Source organism: Parasteatoda tepidariorum, chromosome 6 (genome assembly GCF_043381705.1).
Source record: "Parasteatoda tepidariorum isolate YZ-2023 chromosome 6, CAS_Ptep_4.0, whole genome shotgun sequence".
In the NCBI taxonomy this organism is placed as follows: Eukaryota; Metazoa; Arthropoda; class Arachnida; order Araneae; family Theridiidae; genus Parasteatoda; species Parasteatoda tepidariorum.
Genome location: NC_092209.1, coordinates 58,285,923 through 58,306,612, shown reverse-complemented (window position 1 = coordinate 58,306,612; position 20,690 = coordinate 58,285,923). Strand labels below are relative to the sequence as shown.

The 20,690-nt window shown below is 27.5% G+C and overlaps 1 protein-coding gene and 1 long non-coding RNA gene across 3 annotated transcripts in view; both read right to left on the bottom strand.

Annotated features, from left to right (window-relative positions):
• Nucleotides 1-20,690, bottom strand: part of LOC107449074 (inactive dipeptidyl peptidase 10-like) — a 516,153-nt gene that overhangs the window by 213,023 nt on the left and 282,440 nt on the right. The gene's annotated exons all lie outside the window — the stretch shown is intronic.
• On the bottom strand, nt 1,290-4,430 carry LOC122270592 (uncharacterized). Its single transcript, XR_006225900.2, has 2 exons — nt 4,137-4,430; nt 1,290-2,869 (listed from the first exon to the last, which is right to left on the bottom strand). It is a non-coding gene; the product is annotated as an uncharacterized lncRNA (long non-coding RNA).

Sequence of the window (20,690 nt, the reverse complement as noted above, 5' to 3'; positions counted from 1 at the left end):
TATATCAGTAGAATGGACTGATATCAGTAGAGTGTACTGGTCTGTACGGGGAAATGGAACATTGATATCAGTAGAGTGTACTGATCTGTACGGGGAAACGGAACATTAATATCAGTAGAGTGTACTGGTCTGTACGGGGAATGGAACATTGATATCAGTAGAGTGTACTGGTCTGTACGGGGAAATGGAACATTGATATCAGTAGAGTGTACTGATCTGTACGGGGAAATGGAACACTGATATCAGTAGACTGGACTGATCTGTACGGGGAAATGGAACACTGATATCAGTGGAATTGACTGGTCTCTACGGGGAAATGGAACATTGATATCAGTAGAATGAACTGGTCTGAACGGGGAAATGGAACATTGATATCAGTCGAATTTACTGGTCTGTACAAGGAAATGAGACATCATGGTCCCATCAGAAAAATAGACTGGTCTAAGTTAGGGAAAACAATATTAATGAAAGCATATTAGATAGGTTTAAACAGGAAAATGCAACATTGTTTATCTTTTTTAATATGCAAGATTTAGCTGAATTGGTCAAATGCTCTGTATGCACCATAGTAAATTTTCTACTAGCTGCAGCCAGTGGAAAATTTAATATAAATGAATAAAATATAACAGGACAGTACAAAAAAATACTTATTTAAAGCATCTAAAAATGTTTTGAATATTTAAACACTGCTTAAGTGGAAGGATAAAAGAATTATATTCTAAAAAAACATATTTCTTTATACCTACACTATGCTAGTTTTAAAGTTAACTTTAATTTCCTTTTCATATTTCCAATTTAATTTTAAATATAATTTATTACTAAATTATATTTTATTGTTTAATATAACTATAAAAAGAAACTTAAAATGTGAGTTCAAGAGGGTACCTTATTGGAAAAAATTCCTGGTATAAAAAAAAATCATGCCGGCGTATGAAATACCGGTTCTGGTATGATACTAGATCGGGAATTATACCAGACCCAGCGTTTCATCCGCCGGTATCATACCGAAGCTGGTGTTTCACAAGTTAGCAGGATACTGGCTCCGGTATAATACCTAAATTGTAGTTTCATTATCTAGTATCATGCTAGAGCCAGCATATACTGGTACTAGTGTACTGTGCTCAGCATACTGGAATAGTGTTTTAAAAACCGGTTTATTCTTAAAACAAGCATAGTGTGTTACTACAGTTTGATACACGAACAGCTCTGAATGGAAAATAAAACATTGATACACAATTGGGTAAATAAGTTAAGTCACCTGATTTATACCGAGAAATAAAACACTGACATCAATTAACACTTTATCAAAAGCTATAGCATTATGTTTATAAAAACAAATCAACTTTTTTTAAGCTTCTTTATAGTTAATTAAATTTTTTTTAAACAATAAATTAAAATGTTAGAAAATTATTGTGAATAATATTGGAATCTACAATACTACACAAAATAATGTTTTGGAGCAACATTATAAAAGTACAAATGGATTCTTCAGATTTTATGAAAATGGAATGGGGATTAGTTGGATGTTACTTTATTGATAGCCAAAAACCTGACTAAAATATAGTCAATTTATTGTCATTTCAAGACCCCCCCCCCTCATTGTGTTTGACATAGCATTTTAAGAGTAAAAAGTTTCAATATTTAAGAAAGAAAAAAATGACAGAACAATCTTAAAGTATACCATAAGCTTTAAATCCTTATACACACAAATGATATACCATTTATTTGATTTTTATCTATGCAAAGCTTGTGCTAAGCATTTGTCATCTTACCATATATATTAAACTTGAAATTTGGCAAAACAAAAATGTTATTTTGGGGAAAGTATTGGCGAATGCTGTTTTCGAACAAAAAGAAAAGTTTATCCATTCATTGTTCATTTACTCCTCCCCAACTGCAAAATGATTCTTAATTTGTAGTTGCATTTTTATAAAATAATTCAATTTATAATAAATATGCATTTTCCTACTGAAAAAATCAATCATAAAAAATTGTTACGATTTGCCTTTGGCTTAGAATTTTAAAAACTGGCTAATAATTTTAAATCCTTAGCATGGGTTATGTATATATAGATAGTAATATCATAATTAAAGGTCAGTAATTAAAAAGAGCAAGTAAACAAAGAAAACACAACAACAGCAGTAAAATTATAATGGAAAATCATACTTAATACAATGGGAAATTAACCAGTAAGAATAACCTAAACCAAATTTACAAAATTATAGTTTAAAGTTAAATAAAATTAGCATTATTATGAGAAAATAATAAAACATCATAGTAAAAGGTAATAATATACAGATAAATTTGCTATACAGAGTGAAACGACTTTAAGTTCATTTTAATGGCTCAAGGAAGAGCTGGTAAGACTTGTGTAATGTAGGTATTTATAAAAAAAGTTCACATGTTTCGCACAGAACTTTTAAATTAAAACATATTTCAAGTTTCGAAAAAACCGAATCACACTCTTTTTCAATTTTCACTACTTAACACAGTTAAAAAACTTGCTGGAGGAGGTACATTGGCAAAGCATTGCAGAGGAGGCCTAACCAAATCTTTCCTGCAGCATCCACATCAGGCAGATTCTTTATATTTTAGTCTATCATTCTTACAATGGTGGAGAAGATTTGGCTGTAGGGGAGAGTAAAAACAAGTGGAGGAAATTAACAGCAGTATTTGTGAAGTGATCAGCTTCATTATTTCCAGAAATGTCGCAATGGCTCAAGGAATAGAAAGTTTGCACTGACCACAGTGCTGACGTAAAATATCCTTTGTGGTAGACGGATCATGACGCCAGACTATCCGTGACATGTTTGCGTGGTTTTCTTCTCCATGTAACCCAAATAAGAGTCTTGTCATGCATTCAGTTCGGCTAGAAAATTTTAAACAGAACTTATCAATGTAAAAGTATTTTATTTGAATAAGTTGTTGAAAGTTTTCATCACAATGTACACATTTTATTACATTAGGAATAGGTTTAGCCATAATAATTTTTAAATTTAATATTATTGATAATTTAATATTATTGAACTAATTTAACACGTTGAATGCCATAGGGGTCACCGGTGACTGGCACTGAGTTTGTTTGTAGCGCCACAGGGGTCACCGATGAACGGCGAAGCCTAGATTATTAGAATAAATTTTTAATGCTCCTAATTTTTTTATATTATTATCATTACTAAGATGGTTGGAAGAAATTAATGCAATACATACTGAAAAAAATCATTTTGGCCAGACGGGCAAGCCGTGTAAAATTAGCATGGCATTCAACATGTTAAAGAAAAGAAAAAAAAAGTTACATCCAGCTAAGATTAAATACATAAGAAAGTGTAAGGATTGTTTTTAACCCATAACAAAAATGAAGTAAACAAAGAAAATTTAAATGCAAATAGAAAAGTAATTATTTATAAAAATAACTACTTATAAAAATAATTATTGTTTATAAAAATATTTAATAATTGAAAATGTTTTTTTGCATTTACTTGAACACAGTCAAGACAGAGTAGCAAAAAAATATCATTTAGTAGTTATACTAATAACATAAATTTAATGTAATTAATTAACTATACTAATAATATAAATTTAGATTACCTAAACATTAAATTGCCTTTCAGAGAGCAAAAAAAAAAAAAAAAAATTTCACTGTATATAAAGTTTTTACACATATCTTTACCTTAAAATCTATATATATTTTTTGTAAATATTGTTATCAAGCTTTGCTACATATTTTTTGGCTACAGTTCAGGAAAAGCATTAAAATAACAAAAGAATTTGTGATTAACACTTAAAATATAATGCAAAGTTTAAAAATATTATACACAACTAAATAAATAATTAATTTGATACTAACGGTGATATTAATGGGAATTTATGTAAATAACATGTGAACAAAGTGTTTCTATTTAAGTCTGATTAAGAAACCCAGAAAAAAAAAACATTAAAAATACTTTCTTTTCATGGAATCTGTATACGAGTATATCGTAACCCTAGATATGCATGCACATGCAGTAATAATTCAAGAATAATATACATGTATAGATAACTTAAAATATCAATAAAACTCAAGCATACGTTTTAATATTTCTGTAACTAACAAAGATGCAAATAAAAATAAGAAATAAAGAAAAAATTACACTTACTAAAATATTTCTCCCCATAATATGCGTCATTCTTTCCATGACGCTCAATTGTAAACATTGAACGTAAGTCGGAGTAATGTGATTGGCTGGAACTTCAGACTGAGAAACGGAATGAACTGGGGAAAAAGTTTAAAAGGAACATTCTCAAAATTGGGAGTGTAGGCAGCTTGATATGATTTAACGAACGATTAAAACACATTTAACGAACGACTAAAAGTCAATTCTCGTATTTTGCATGCTCCCCTTTCGTTTCTGAATTAATAACTCCTTTTTGCTTTTATAGATTCAATTGGATTGAATTAACTATGTTTCTACAAAACAAATTTACTTATTTCATTCAAAAAAGTTTATTTTGTTTTATGATCTAAATTTATTTAAAACAAATTTCAAAAAGGGACTGAAATTTATAAATTTATGATGGCGAGGTTAATGTTTGAAGGTAAAAAGTTTGAGATTTTACATGAATTTTTAATTTATGTAAATGTATTTCTTTTGCTATGAAGTTGTTTGAAACCTAAAATAATTAATTTATTTTGCGAATAGTTCTAGTTTAGTATAAATTCAATAATAATAATAAATCAATAAAAATTAATAACAACTTATAATAAAATTTAAAGTGATACAATTAATAATATTTTTTTTTGCCATCATGACTTTGATTAAAATAAATTTTGTAAATTACAAAATAAATAAGTAAGTAAATGATAAACTAATAAAAACAAGTTTTATTATTAAATTACTTTTATTATAAAATTACTTTCATTTGAATGACTTTAAGCAGATTTTAAAGTTATTAAAATGTGTAAAAGTTTTACTCAAAAACTTCCTTTCTTCCAAAATTATAAAATGATTTTAATAATTTTAAATATGTATTCTTTAATTAGTGCACATAGAAAGTGTACGTTTTCACTACCCTTAATATATATGTTAAGAATCCTTATAAAAATCTAAGAAATTAATTATCGGAAATCAGTATATAATCAAGAAAAAAAAATTATAAAATAATGAAGAATTATTAACTAAGTAATCTAATTTTAAAAGGTCGTAACCTGTTAGATTTCTGGAAAAATATGTATTGTAAGCAAACGTATGTAAAGTAATTCTATAGGCACCTGTTGATGTATTAATGAAAACAAATATAGACTAATAAAATACCTATTGATCAATAATTGCTAAGTTTTACTGGTGTCAATAAAAATCTGTAGATATCAGTTCATACATTGATAAAACAAGTAGAATACCTAACTGATCAACATCTATTGATACAAGTACCCTACTGATGTCAGTAGTCATCAGTTGAAGTGTGAAATACAGACAAGTATATACCAATAGAGTACCTACTGATCAATATCCATTGATACCAATACACTGCTGATATCAGTTGAAATGTCAATGGGAACAAGTACAGACCAATAGAATTCTATTGATCAATATCTATTGATACCAGTACACTACTGATATCAGTTGAAATGTCAATAGGAACAAGTACAGACCAATAGAATACCCTATTGTTCAACATCTATTGATGCCAATACACTACTGATATTAGTTGACATCAGTTGAAATATCAATAGAAACAAGTACAGACCAATAGAATTCTATTGATATCAATAAATGTTTTTATTGATTTCTATTGATCATTTTTTGTAGGGAGAATCATATGAAGGAAGAAATTTCCAAATAAATGGTTTAAATACCAAATATTTCAGTTATATTAACCAGAATTATGGTTTTTTAACTTGAAAAGTCATTATCATACAGTAATGTAATTTCACCAGAATTTTTTTCCATATATTAGGTGGACCGGAAAGTAATTCGTTTCGGCGCATTAAATATTCGTTATAGTCTTAAAAATCAATTCATTTTTTTCGATTCATATCGATTCATTTTCTATCTGGCATTGAAAGGTTGTTGCTAACGAGGGTGAATACATTATTGATTAAAAATAAAATCCTGATAACAATTATCAAATGGACCGAAACGCCATTACTTTCCGGTTCAAGTAATATAACAAAAAACTTCTCGACGTAGATGTCATTGTATAGAATCAAGCTAAAAATGAAGTTAAATATTTTTTTGAGAAAACTGGAAACTAAATCAATGTACCCAAGTCTTAGTTATTACAAATAAATAACTTAAATCGTTTAAAATAATTTTTATTTCAGGCGCAACATTATGTTTACAGTCAAAAAAAAAAGTTATGAAAAAAATCGGGATTGAGGGATCTATATTGCTTAAAGAAGGAAACTTATGTAAAACAACTGCTTTGATTAACTAGACAACTAATTATAAAAGAACCAAACTTAGAGAAAATAATTAGTGTCAGTCAGAAATAGTGAAAATTTCTAAGTTACTAGGATGACAAAAATATTGTTCTCTTACGAGTTCCCGATCCAATTCTACAGTTATATAGTTGATCTATATTGCTTAAAGAAAGCAATTTATATAAAACAAATGCTTCGATTAACTAGACAACTAATTATAAAAAAAACTTAGAGAAAATAATTAGTGTCAGTCAGAAATAGAGAAAATTTCTAAGCTACTAGGATAACAAAAATATTGTTCTTTTACGAGTTCCCGATCCAATTCTACAGTTATATTGTTCAAGACAATTTTATTGTCTCCGCTTACGTGCTTTTCCAACCGATTTAGATATTCAAACCACGAACAGTGAGACATAAGAAAGATGTTATCCAGTAACAATGTCTTCCTTTTCCAATGAAAAAGGAGGGAATAGAATTTTTTAAAGGTTTCATAAAAACATTCCGGGCGACTCAACTACCACTCCTCAAAACGCTTGAGATCTTCCTTCTTGTTCAAGATTATTTGCATGCCAGCGTAATCGTTTGGTCGTTTCAGAAACTTTATTGTATTGGTAATAACTGCACCCGCAACGGTTTCAGGTAACTGTTTTAAGACTTCTGGAAACTGCAAACGCTTGCTGAGTAAGCGAAAAGATATTTTTATGTGTAAAGGGTCAATAATTGCAGAAATTGCATCACGAACTCGTTGGTGGAATACTAATATTTTTCTGTTGGGTCTGCATCTTTGTTTATTTAAGTTGTTTCTTTCAAACTTGCTTTAAGAAAAAGAGTAGACGTAGAATATTTTATTGTATCACTAACGCTAAAAAACTGATCCATGTTCAGGTTTTTTGGCTAGATTAATAATTAATATAGTAGGCTTGTAATTTTAAACCCAATCCAAAATACAAAAAACACTCCAGGGTTAGGCGTTGAAACTAACTCGCCACCACAAAATTGAAGAAATAGTAACATTTTTCGTTCAGATTTGAATTTTTGTTTGTTTGAAACCCATCTTTTCCACTGAATTGTTAAATATTTAGGTTGAAATTACGGTTGAAGTACCAGCGATTTAAATGCGCCATCTTAAAAGTCCGTTGTACCGTAAAATCTATTTTTAACGTAAAATATTCTACCGTAATTTATTACAGTAATATAGTTAATTAGAATTATTTAATGATTTTATGTTAACTATTGCTATAAAAATCATGGTATATCATATTTTTTGTTCCGTAACAAGTCCGGGTAAAAATGGATTTTACGGCAAAAAGTATCAACACCCTGAGTGCCGGTACCTTTTTTCTCCTTTTTTCCGTAATTTCTTACTATGTTACTCAGAGAAAATAATTTGAACGTAGAATACTTTATAGCATCGCTAGCACTTAACAGCTGATTGCTATAGGATTTGTGGTAATATAAATGTCTAACATTGAAACTTTGTAATTCTGAACCCATTCTAGAAGACAAGACAAATAAAATTTTTCTCACAAATAAAATTTTTTTAAAAATCATATATTGTTAAATTATGGTATAGTTAAAATACTAATATGTATGGTATGGTTAAAATACTAAAAAAGAATTTATTGATTATTTTATAAGATGCAAATATTTTATTAAAATAGCAAAAACGTATTAATACTATTTTTAATTTAAGAAAGGTAGCCAAAGTAATCAATCGTCTATATTACAACAGTGGTTAAATTGTATACCTGTGGTATTTTAACCACCTCAACAATCATTTATTGTAAGGACGTTTTGCTAAGTGCACCAAATTATTTTAGCTATTATTTCTGTCATCTGTACTGTCATAAGCATTTAAACATCGTGTTTTGTAACAAAATTTATCACAAAACTTTTGGCGCTATTTCAAAAATGAAAAATAAACTCTTTATATTGTGTGAACCAGTTAAATTATTAAATAAATAATCCCCATTACGAACGCACATTTAAGCATAACGTTAAAAAAAATTATTTTGTTGAATAGATATATATTTACTTTATAGAATTTTGGATTAATAAATTTTCGATTTTATCGTCAATTAGAAGTCCCTTAAATATGCCTAGTTTAAATGCATATTCGAAGTTCATAATTAATATTAGTTTCATGACGAACAGCTTTAACTTTATAAGTTGGAACATTCTCTTTTATTATAGCCCCAAACATCTTCCCATAAAAATTTATAATTTACCTGTATTGTTTTAACAGAAAAAATAGCGTGTTTACTTCAAATTATCACTGATTTACAACGTTTATCATTCTTTACACTCAAGTCAGGCTGAAATAATTTAACTAAATCTATCTATTTTTGTTGCTGTTTACTTAAACAACCCCTAATTTACTTTTTCTTCTTCCACCTTATCCAGTATATCTCCTCTGAACTGATTCCATCGGGTACTTTACGAACGGGTTTCATTAATTACCTCTCATTAAGCTACATTAACGTGATAGTAGAGTCATTAATTCACCAGTTTACATCGAAAAAAAAGCTACTTTAAGAACATAAATATTCAATTTTTACCAGGTGATATTGACTCAAAGTGTTTTAAACATTTCGCCAAAATACGGGTGAAAGAGAAAAACTATTGAAGACTAAGAAAAAAATATAAACCTTTTTCACTGCCAAAAGAAGCCTACAGCTCGTTAAGCAAAATCAAAGAATCTGCTTTTTGACGTATCTTGGCTTTAAATTACTTCTAGATAATCTTTAAAAGAGTTTTTCAAATTTTTTTTCTTCTCCGGAATACTTAAACAAGGGTATTTAATAATAGCTTAGTGATATAACTGATAACAAAACAAGCCGTAAATTAAATGCGGTCGTGAATAGTTTTTTTTTTGGAAAAATAAAGCATTTTTAAAATATTTTTAGGAGTTTTATAATAAAAATATTTCTTTATTAATTTTGATTTTTTTTTAAAAAAAGGAATAAACAGTGTGAATTTTCATGCACTTGGAATTTTCCAAAACTGGTTAAGGAATCGTTTAATGTTTTTATTTCGTTTAAATGTACAAGAGAATAAAATAAAAGTATTTGGATTATAAAATAGGTTTACAATATTAATCTACTAATCTATAAAATAAAACATAAAAATACTACATGGATTTATTTTAGTTCATTAAAAAGATTATGGGGTTAAAATTTTATTAAATTGGTTTTTATAACAAAAATGTAATAAATAAATAAAATTATGCACTGAGGAAAAAATTGTGTTCAGAACTATCAGAATATGGTAAAGTTACCTTACTCAATGGAAACACCAGAAAAGCTCGTTAATTTTTACCGAAGCACTTCTGTAATGATTTTGGTAAATTTTACACTAAAATATGGTTTTATAATGCATGATGAAAGACGCCCGGTCGCTGAGTGCTCCCGTGCCACAGGTCCTCGGTTCGATCCTCGGGCCAGGCAAGGTTGACTCAGTCTTTCATCCCTTCAGTGGATCTATAAATGAGTGCCAAGCATGCTTGGGAACTAAACACTAGGGGTTTCGCGTTCGGCTGACTATCAAACCGGAACATCTGTTCCTGCACTCCAGAGCCCAAGGTCAAGAAAACTGAGATGGACACAGTAGGCCTTGGCTCTCAATGGGCTGTCGCGTCACTGAGTTCAGTTTAGTTTACACGTGATAAAATTTGATAAATGGGGTGAAGCTTTACAAAATTGCCATGATATCTTAGCTCAGGGCATAAAAATCATTTATTCGGCTAAGTTAATTTTCAGTTTTCTATTTTGTTACAAAATAAGTGATAATAGTGATAGAACCATAATTTTTGAAACCAGAATTTCCATAAATCATTTCCATATTAACGGAATAAATTTGCAAATGGACGGTTTAAGTACCGTATAATTTGCCTTTATTAATCAGAATATGGTCTTTTTTTACCAGAAATGCCATTACCATACAGTATGATGATTTTAACAGAATTTTTTCTCTGTCAGAGATAAATATATCATTAAAGTGTATTTATTACCAAGCTTTCAATAAAGATTAAAAACAAGCCAATTTTTAATTTATTTTTTCAATTTCTAGAAATCAATCCCCCCTGTTTGCTTGTTTCTATATTTTTATAATGTGCTCTTAAATGTTTCCATACTTAAAATATAGTTCAATATTACCTATTTAAGAAATTTATTAAAGGAAAGCTTATTTACATCACTAAAGGTTGAGAATCAGTTACATTGTCAATCAGTAATAATTTTTATGATATTTAAGATTATTAAAAACATTTTCTTATAAATTCTATGTCAAGTTCCCGTTTCAAAAATTATTGTTAAAAATTTTACTAACTGTGTCTTGTCATAAATTATAAGTTTTTTCTATTCTAAGAATTAATTTATATTTTGCAAGACTGGATTTTCTCCATCAAAATTTTTGATTTGTATTAAGAATAATATTCAATTACTATTGCTATTTTAATTTGATTTTAATGCTATTTAATTACTATTACAATTTTATTTTGATATTAATAATATTTAATTACTATTACTGTTTTAATTTGATATTAATACTATTTAATTACTATTTTAATTTGATATTAATGCTATGTAACAACTATTACTATTTTAATTTGATATTAATTCTTTTAACCTAATTCTCCGACTCATTTTTTACAGTAGCTCTTTAATTTAATTCTGACGTCACAAAACTTCCTTCTAAACATTTATTGGTTGACTATGTAGCTCCAAAAAATAAATGATTTGTCAAAATAACGGTTTGACGTTTTTAAAATTTAATTTATTGCTTCATTATTCTGATCTCAAAATAAAACTTAAAGCAGCAGTCACTTAAAGGAAATGCAAATATTTTAAAAACTGTTAATAAATACAAAACCATAATTACTTATAAAATTTTAATTTTAAATTATAGTCTCAAAGTCTTTTATTTTGATAACTTATAAACAAACCTTTTTTATAATAGTTGAACTGAAACGCTAATATAATATGCAAATTTTATTTATAACATCAGTTTGAGATAAGAGAAGGTTGTTAATTTCAGAATAAATTACGATTAAGATATTCCCATCGTTTTAATAATTCATAAATTTCATTAAAAATAGAAGGAGAGTGCTGAAGTTTCGTATTTATTTTAATATGAAACACTATACTGTTATCATAATTTTATATTTATGATTTGAGCACTTTCATTATATTTAAAAAATTACACAGTGTTCATTATTTTATATCTTTAGCTTTCTTACATTTCCTTGAAATTAAAGGATGAATTTATTTTCAACTGAATAAACATAATTCTTTTGTCATCGAAGACAAACAATAAGAACTAGTTTTTTAAAGAGCTTACTCAAGTGATTTATTTAAAATAAAATACCTGATTAAATGTATATTAAAATTTATATCTAACACTTGTTTTTTATTGTTGTGCAAACAATGAGTATAGCTTACAAATGTTTAATAGAGATGTTTTTATAAGGAATGTTTATGGTAAGTTTAAAAAAAATAGGTTATTCCTTTTAACGTGAATCAGCAAAAATATCTCAAGTACCCTTAAATTTCGCAAAAATCTTGTATTATTTTTAAATATGAACAGAAACAAAATTATAATACAATTAACTTTATTAAAACTGTATTTGAATTTAATAATATTTTAAATGTTTAAATAATACTAGTTAAACTTGAATAACAAAACTATACAAAAGTATGCAACAATAAGTATTTCACAAATTGTGCATGTAATTTCTTTTTATTTTTTCATCATGAAATAATTTTTTTTTAGATTTTTTTCTTTATTTATTTTCACTTTTTATTGCAGTGTTGCTGCAATATAAGTTTTTAGCTATAATCAAAACTCATTTTCGGAGTTTAAATATGATTAACAAGCAAGTAAAGTGATTTAACGGATTTACAATTATATTCTTCTCATATATACGTGATAATAATAAATTAACTATTGTACCATTAGACTAAATAAGAAATGTGGGAAGATAACTTAATCATACTGAATTTGATTAAGCTTTTTGCATTTAACCTTTAATTAGGCTATTTATAAATAGAGTATATTTTTACTACTCTGGGGAATTTTGTTAGAAAAATTTTTTATTTACGATATTTTTATTTTACTTATAATTACAAAGTTATTTTCTCTATCGCTTAAGTAATGCTATTTCTTATAAGTTGTTTTGAATTTGTTGTTTTTAATTGCTATAAAAATAAATAGTTTGTAAAGGATGGCCTGAAGTGGCAACTTTTAATATATATTTGGAATCTTTGCTAAAAATGAGAAAAGAAAAATATACACACTGAGGATCACAAATTAATATTAATGCGAGAGAAAACAGATATCGATATCAAACGAAATACTACTATTGTAGGCAGGTCTGAAAAAAATCGAAACCTGTTTGATTCGTTGAGGAAAGAAAGACGCTTTGAAAAAGAAATTAAATTAAAAAGAAACCAAAGTTTTTCTCTGGGAATACAATTAGATTCCGATGTTTTGCATTCTGTCTTCCTCAGCATTTTTTCATTAGATATTAATAACGTTATTTCCTCTTTCCGAAATATGCGTATCCAGAATACATTTTGAGACCTTTAACATGTACAGATTTTCTACTTAATTTTCGGCAAGGATTCTTGAAATATATGTTAAGGGCAGTCATTTGAGCACACTCAATAAGTATAGTTCAAATCCCCAATATTTTTAAAAGTTTAACAGAATTAGTAAATACTAACTAATAAATTATCCAATTTCAAATTCAATAAACTTAGGGCATGAATGCAAATTAATATTAAATTGTATTCCGTTTTACATTTAATTTAATTGCTATTTATAATTTCTCAGCATATATTGTATTTAATTACATATTTAGAAATCATAAATAATAATTATACTAAATGTAGCATAGTAAAAAGGACGAGGGATTAAATAATAGAAATATTAAATAAAATTACTGTAGTATAAAATATAATACATTAAATATATTCATCAGTAAACTAAGGGATGCATCGAGACTTTAAGTTGCATGGCAAAATTTATAGTACATTTGCACAATTTCAGAATTACTAAATTTTTACTAGCATTAGTGATGCTACTTAAACTAATATTTAGAAATTTCAATGCTTCGTAATCACTAATTTTGGAAAACAACATTACTGTATCAAGTAATGAGATTTACATGAACATTCTATTATCATAATCTATTTCCATGTCATAATTGTCGACATTAAAGCATCAACATCGTGCTTATCGCATTGTTCTGTATCGTTTAAGTTCTATATATGCTTCTACGTTCACCATTGAAGTCTAAACATTTCATTCTCATCCTAAATTTTAGCATCTGATTAACTCGAGGTTGTTTTTAATATTTAAAATTGTAATCAATATAGGAGACATAACAGATAAGAACTGATAAAAGAGGCTTTAAAAGTACATAACTTGTACAGAATTTAATTCAAACAATACAGCACGGATCACACCTTAAAAGCCGGGTTTAATTTAACTGCACTTTTCTCCTCTTTTAAAAAAAATCAACTACATGAAATTCATGAATTAGAAAGAGAATAAGTGTTTATATCTCTTAGCATAAGGAGATAGCTTGAAAAAGCTGGAATTTTTCCTTTAGAGCGACGTTTCATCGTTTCTTTTCTAATCAATTCAAGTCAATTCAAAGATATTTTATTTTGATATATTTATCAGGGAAGATTAGAGAATTAAAATATAAAATTTTATGTAATGTCCAGAAAAACATATTGTTCGGAAGTTTTTTTAAGCATTAATTAGGTATAAGTTGAGAAATAACAATTAAATTTTCATGAATACTAGCATTCATTTCATCGCCTAAAACTTTAAATTTCAACTACCCGACCATAGGTTTAATTACCAGTTTTATTCGTCACTTGCTTAAAGAACTATAGGATTTATAATATTTTGGACATAATTTTTTTGAAAAATAAATTTTATTTTATTTTTATTATTCCTAAAATATTAATTGTTCTTAAATATTGTAAGAATTTAAGCAAGGCCACACGTGCTTTATAAAAGGAAATTAATATCTGGCTTATTTCCTAAACTTCCACATTTCCTGAAAGTTCATTCAATAATACGAGTTTGCAGTGTTTCGTATTAATCATGAAAAAATGATATTATTATCAAACTATAGTTTGATAATAATATATGGTATACCATACCATGAAGTGGAAGAACGGAAGGCTGGGACTTAATGGACAATTAGATACAATAAACTGATCATTGAAGGTGGCTAGTTACTTTTCAAAAAATTTCTCTAAAAGTACAGAAAGAAAAACAATAAAGCCTGTTTAATTTCTCAAGTGCTTGTTCAAACGCATTCACCCGAGTTTCTTGATGGTTCATAAAGTTACGGAAAATAGCTGTTTTCCCCAATGCATTCCTCTAAAGGAACTTTTTTTCGGATATTTCAATGCATTTTATTGAGTATTACATACGTTAATAACCACCCATCTGGTGTAAAGGGTAGAGCATTTGCCAAATTCGACCTTGTAACAGGCTCGATTCCCCGTGTTAAAAGCTGTGATAACGGGCTTATATCCATTTGCCGATATTGCTCCTATCGGTCCAACATCATTTCCAAATCGGCTGTGACAAAAAAGTGTCGGACTGGCTGGCAACTGGAGCCGATATTGTTGATGATATAGTGTCGATAACGTACATATAGCATATTTCTATCAGGTTGATACTACTGTATTCATGCTACAATTATATTTACCCTTCTCAGATCTACCGACGTAATAAAGTTTCTTTATAACGACTCGTTACGAAAACAACACCAGGAGTGTTGTGGCTCAGGGAATAGAGCGCTCCCATCCCAGTGAGGTGATCCGGGTTTCAATCCTAGCGAGGGCTATTCGAAACAAACTCCGCACCATGCTCGTTCCGACAGCTGTGCTGGCGTAAATATATCATGGGTTAGCTTATCAGAAATGAAAATAGAAAAGTGCACATATTGGAGGGAAGGTCGTAAAGGGACTTTTAAGTGAAGAAAAACCGACACGCTCTTAAAATTTGAAAATTCTTAGTAAATGAAGGCGATTGTAATAAGTAATGGAAAGAAACAGAGAGTATTTAAAAGACGAGATTAGAACTGAGAAGAAGGTTAGAAGCACGACCTTAACCTCCTTTTAACCTCCAAATAAAACGATTTGATGTTTCAGAAAAAGTTTCGACCAATAATAGTAAATCGTCTTGTTAATGCGTTATTATTATTTTTTTATTTAATTTCTGTAAGCGCTAACAATATACTTAACAGATATCTAAAATTAAAGGAAATGAACGCATAAAAAAGACAACTTCTAATCATGGAATAATTTATAATATTATGTTCCGGAAGAATTCAGCGAACTTTTACTATCTAGAAGTAATCAATCTCATGAAACCAATTCTCCACATTTGTTGCTCAACTTCAATAATCTCGAACTTTTAATTTAAAGATTTCTTGAAATATCTCAAATACCATCCATTACTTTAGATATCTAATTCTCGTTCATTCTTCGCTGTTACTGAATGTTAAAGAAGAGAAGAGTTAAAAGGTTTTAAATTCTGCCCCATTTTCTCGAAACGAGTGAAAGAATTAATCCCCAGTAAGTTTCTAATAGGGAACAAAGAGGTTTTAAATTGCTCTCCAGATATCCCCATAGGTGCATGGCAGAAAGAGTCCGGTCTTGAAAATGATCGACAAATAATGGTGGGTTGTCGTCTCGGCGTCACTTGATGAAAGATGGCGTAGAACAGTTGTATCGAAGTTTTCCGAGTGAAGTGAAGAGGTTTCATTTCGAGAGAGGGTTTTTTATTTTCGCTACACGGAAAATTTTGTTTTGTATCTGTCTTAGTCTTTTAGGGATCGATCTGAGTTGATTCGGTTAAAAATGGACTTTTTTTCCTTCCCTATATTTGCCAATATTGGTTTTAGATACTATTGGAGTAAACGTTATGCGGAAAAAAAGGTTTTTTTATATCTAGCTCCTTGCAAATGAATTGAAATTTTTAAAAATTTTATAAAAGTCTTAGTACTAGAAACAGTATGTCAGTTCTCTGTTAAAAATTGATAGTTAGGAATAATGGATTAAATATTGATTAGATGTTTAAGTCTAAAGGAACTAATATTTTTAGTTAGTCAACATAGGACTTTTTTTGTATCTTTGTCCTTTAGTAATCGATATGACTTGAATGAATTAAAAATGAACTTTTTACATTTCTATATTTGCCAATATTAGTTTTAGATAATATTGGAGTAAACATTATGAAAAAAGTTCCTATTTCTAGTTGCTCCCCAATGACTTGATTTTTTCTAAACTTTAATAAAATTCTACTAGAAATTCGTATTAGAAATAGTATCGCGATTCTACTACACCTAGAATTGGTAGCTAGGAAAAATGGATTAAATATTTATTACACTAAAAGAGTTAATGCTATTAGTCTATTTGACCGGAAATATTTTTTGGCACATGTTTTGTCGTCCAGTGATCGATATGACTTGATTCGGTTAAAAATTCACTTTTCCCCTTTCCCTATATTTTCCAATATTAGATTTTGTTATTATGTGAGTTATAAACTATATGGGATTAAGGAAGAATTTGTTAGTTTTGTTTGTTTGGAAGTTTAGTGCTAGATACTGATGCTAGATATATAGACATATAAATAAAGGATTTTTACACCGAGTTACTTGTTAATGAATAGCAATTTTTCAAAGAAATCTAAAAAAAAAATTTGTATCAGAAATATCGTAACTCATTTAAACTTTATAATTTAAAATAACATATTGATTATTACTAACGAATTTAGATATAAAAGAGCTAGTATGATTTGTTTAGTTTAACTTTTATCAGATTATGTTTATCTTATACAAATTTTTATAATGTTAACACTTCAAAAAGAGGTTTAATTTTAAGAGAGGACTTTCATTTTTCGCCACACACAAAATATTGTTTCGTATCTGTCTCTTTTCTTAAAAGGACGTTATTAAGTGGGGGAAATTTTTCATCACAAATTCTTTTTCACCTACATAAGTAATTTAAAACTTAAAGTAAAGAAAAATGAATTCAGGCAAACTTAGAGTAAGCCAAGAAGTTTAAATTGTTGAAAAAAAATCTAAAATATCAAAATGCAAACAAATTATTGGAAGAAAACTGTAATCTTAAGTTATTCTTTCATAATTTGTTTTCAGTTTGATTCAAAAAAGATATTTAAAGTTCTATTTCACAATTCAAAAATTTTTTCACTATTATTAAACAAAATAATAAAAAATAATAATTAATGACTAAAAGTCATTTTTTGCAGATAATTATATTTGGATAAACAAATTTTATAATTGCGTGCAAAAATTTTTTTAATTCGCCTAAAATGTTCTCGAGATATAGCGAAATAATACTCAAAAAATAAAATTAACATTAAGGGGTCGAAACTTTGGAACTCTCTCCCGACCAAACTATTGTGACCATATCTCCCAGATTGCTGCTACCCCCCATATTTTGAGGGTCAGAAATCCGAATTCGTCGAAGAAATAGGTTCAGAAAAATAGATACAGAGAAAGTACATTTTTTGTCTGATTTCGCCGCTTAAAATATCATCTGCACTTATTAATTAGCATATTTTAGTGCACCCCCCTCCACAATCAATTAAGATTAAGTCCTAAGACATGAAGATCCGATCGTTAGCTCAAAAGTTATTCAGGAGGATCCATTTTTGATTTTGCGCACTGTTTATACAATATTTTTTAAAGTATGCAAAAAATAACATTTTATAGATTTAACAAAATGCTATAGATATGTATTTATATAATATTATAAATTTAATAAAAATAGATTTAATAAAAGGCGTCTGCATGTCCTATTATATTAATAAAATATTCTTTTTCTAAAACTCGCTATGAGGTTTAGATTTCAGAAGAATTTTCTTAGTTATATTTAATAATATTTCGTTTTTTTTTCTCCATAGAATCACTATAAAACATTTCTTCATAGAATCACTATCACTCAAGCATTTCCTTTCGTTTGCTGAAAAAACGAAACGCAAACGAAACGTTAAAAAAAATCAATAGTTAATTTATAAAAATTCATTTTAAATATTTTTTTTTATTCTTTTATTCTTTAACGTTCAGAAATAAGTAAAAATATCACGTCAGAGAATAAGACAAATATTTGGAGACCAATTTAACTTGACAGTCTTTGGCTTTATTTCAAATTAGCCACAGGTATCTTTTCTAAGCTAAGTGACAGGCTCATTATTTAAGAATTTGTTAAAGTAAAATTTTTATGATTTTTTTTTATACTTTATCAACAGATTTTTCAATCGGAAATAAACATGGCTGTCATTTACGAGATCGCATCGCAGCAAAATAGCGAATTATCTTACACGAGAAAAGTACCGTTTATAATTTTATTTCTGTTTCATTCATGTAAAATTATGTAACTGTTGTCAACAACAGCATTTACGATAGTAGGAAGAATTCGAAGAGAATTTTCACAAAATATGCATTTGAAAACTAAAAAGTAATTAAAAGTAGTATCACGAAAATAGCTTAAATTAGTATTTAATATGATTTAAAATTTTCACAGTTTCAACAAGACTGTTTTTTGACATAAATAATAATATTCATATTAAAAAGGAAACTAATAATTAAATATGGTAACAGGATATAACTATTACTAAACAGATAGAGAGCTACTGTTCCATTGAAATCTAACTACTTTCAGTTTCATTTTAAAATAATAATAATTCTTGCAATTTTGAGTTTGTGAACATATATATTTTAAAATTTTAAATTCAAATTAAATAATTTTTAGCTGATAAATATATCAACAACCTCATTGGTTTTATTGCACAGTTTTCTTATTTTATTCAAATGTGGTTTTTACCAGTTACTATAACTAAACTAAATTAAAATCATACATATATTTCTGATATTAGGCTATTGCTCTAATTTTATTCACAGATATTAATATATTTGTTGTTTCAAAGTTACAGTCCCAAAAAAACATTTTCACTAATATATTATTGAATAAGCATTCATTAAATATAAATTTTACAAATTCTGTTAGTTTTAATTTAATAACGCTTATAGCACAACATTTTAGAATCCGAAAAACACAAACGTAATGTAGGAGAAATCGTTCTGCTTTGCAGAAGTGAGTCCCATACGTTTAAACACAGAAGACAACTAAAAAGAAGAATTTACCTCATACTTTTTATTTATCATATTCAATCTCGTTTATTTGAATGTTTTGTTTCGATTTATCTATTAGCAATATTTATCTGTTTGCTTATCTATTAGCTTATATGTTAGCTTATCTATTTATCTATTATCTTATCTATTTATCTATTATCTTATCTATTTATCTATTATCTTATGTATTTACATATCGTCTTATCTATTTATCCATTATCTTATCTATTTATCTATTATATTATCTATTTATCTATTATCTTATCTATTAGCAATAATAATAGATAAATAATTTTTCATAATTACATGAAAATTTCAATGATTATAAATATCCGTAAATGGAAACAAATCGTGGTTGTATCACTTCACCTTTTTTTCTTTTTATTGCGTCAGAATTTCGTTATTTTTAATTGATATATTTAAGGAGTTGTATTAATAAATTTTATTAAAAAAATAAGTTTAACGTCCATAGAAAAAATTTTCGCACAAAATAATAAAACAAAGAATAGTTCAAAAATACCAAATTAGGATTTGTGAATGAAAATAGTAAGTGTTCAATAGATTTATCATATTAAGTGCCGCAGTGTTAGAAAGATATTGGAAATATCTTTGTATGAAATGGTCTATAACATATTTTGGTAAAAACATAAGTAATATCTTTAAGAAGGAAAGACCAGAATATTGAAATCAATGAATGCTTTAAAGTAGAATAAAGAATAGTTAAAATGTGGATATCTTATAATTATATGTAAAAAATATAAATCCCATTTAAATTATAAATATTAATGTTTTGTTACTTTATGTTATAAATAATAATTAATTGAAAGAAAATAAGCAATAAGCAATTCCGTATAATTTTTAGTTTAATTTTATGTTATTTAATTTTGTTTTATTAAAATAAATCTTTATCCATAACGTCATTATCTATTCTTTTAAATTAAAACTAAGCCTTTTATTAAATTCTTCGTCATAATAAAAGCGATGCATAAAACATTAAAATTTGTAAACTGTAATACTTAAATCTTTCTGAAACTGAAATTTATTTAATTTGTTAAAAAATTCATTCCGAAGGAATCGATATAATAATATTTACACTCTTAAAGT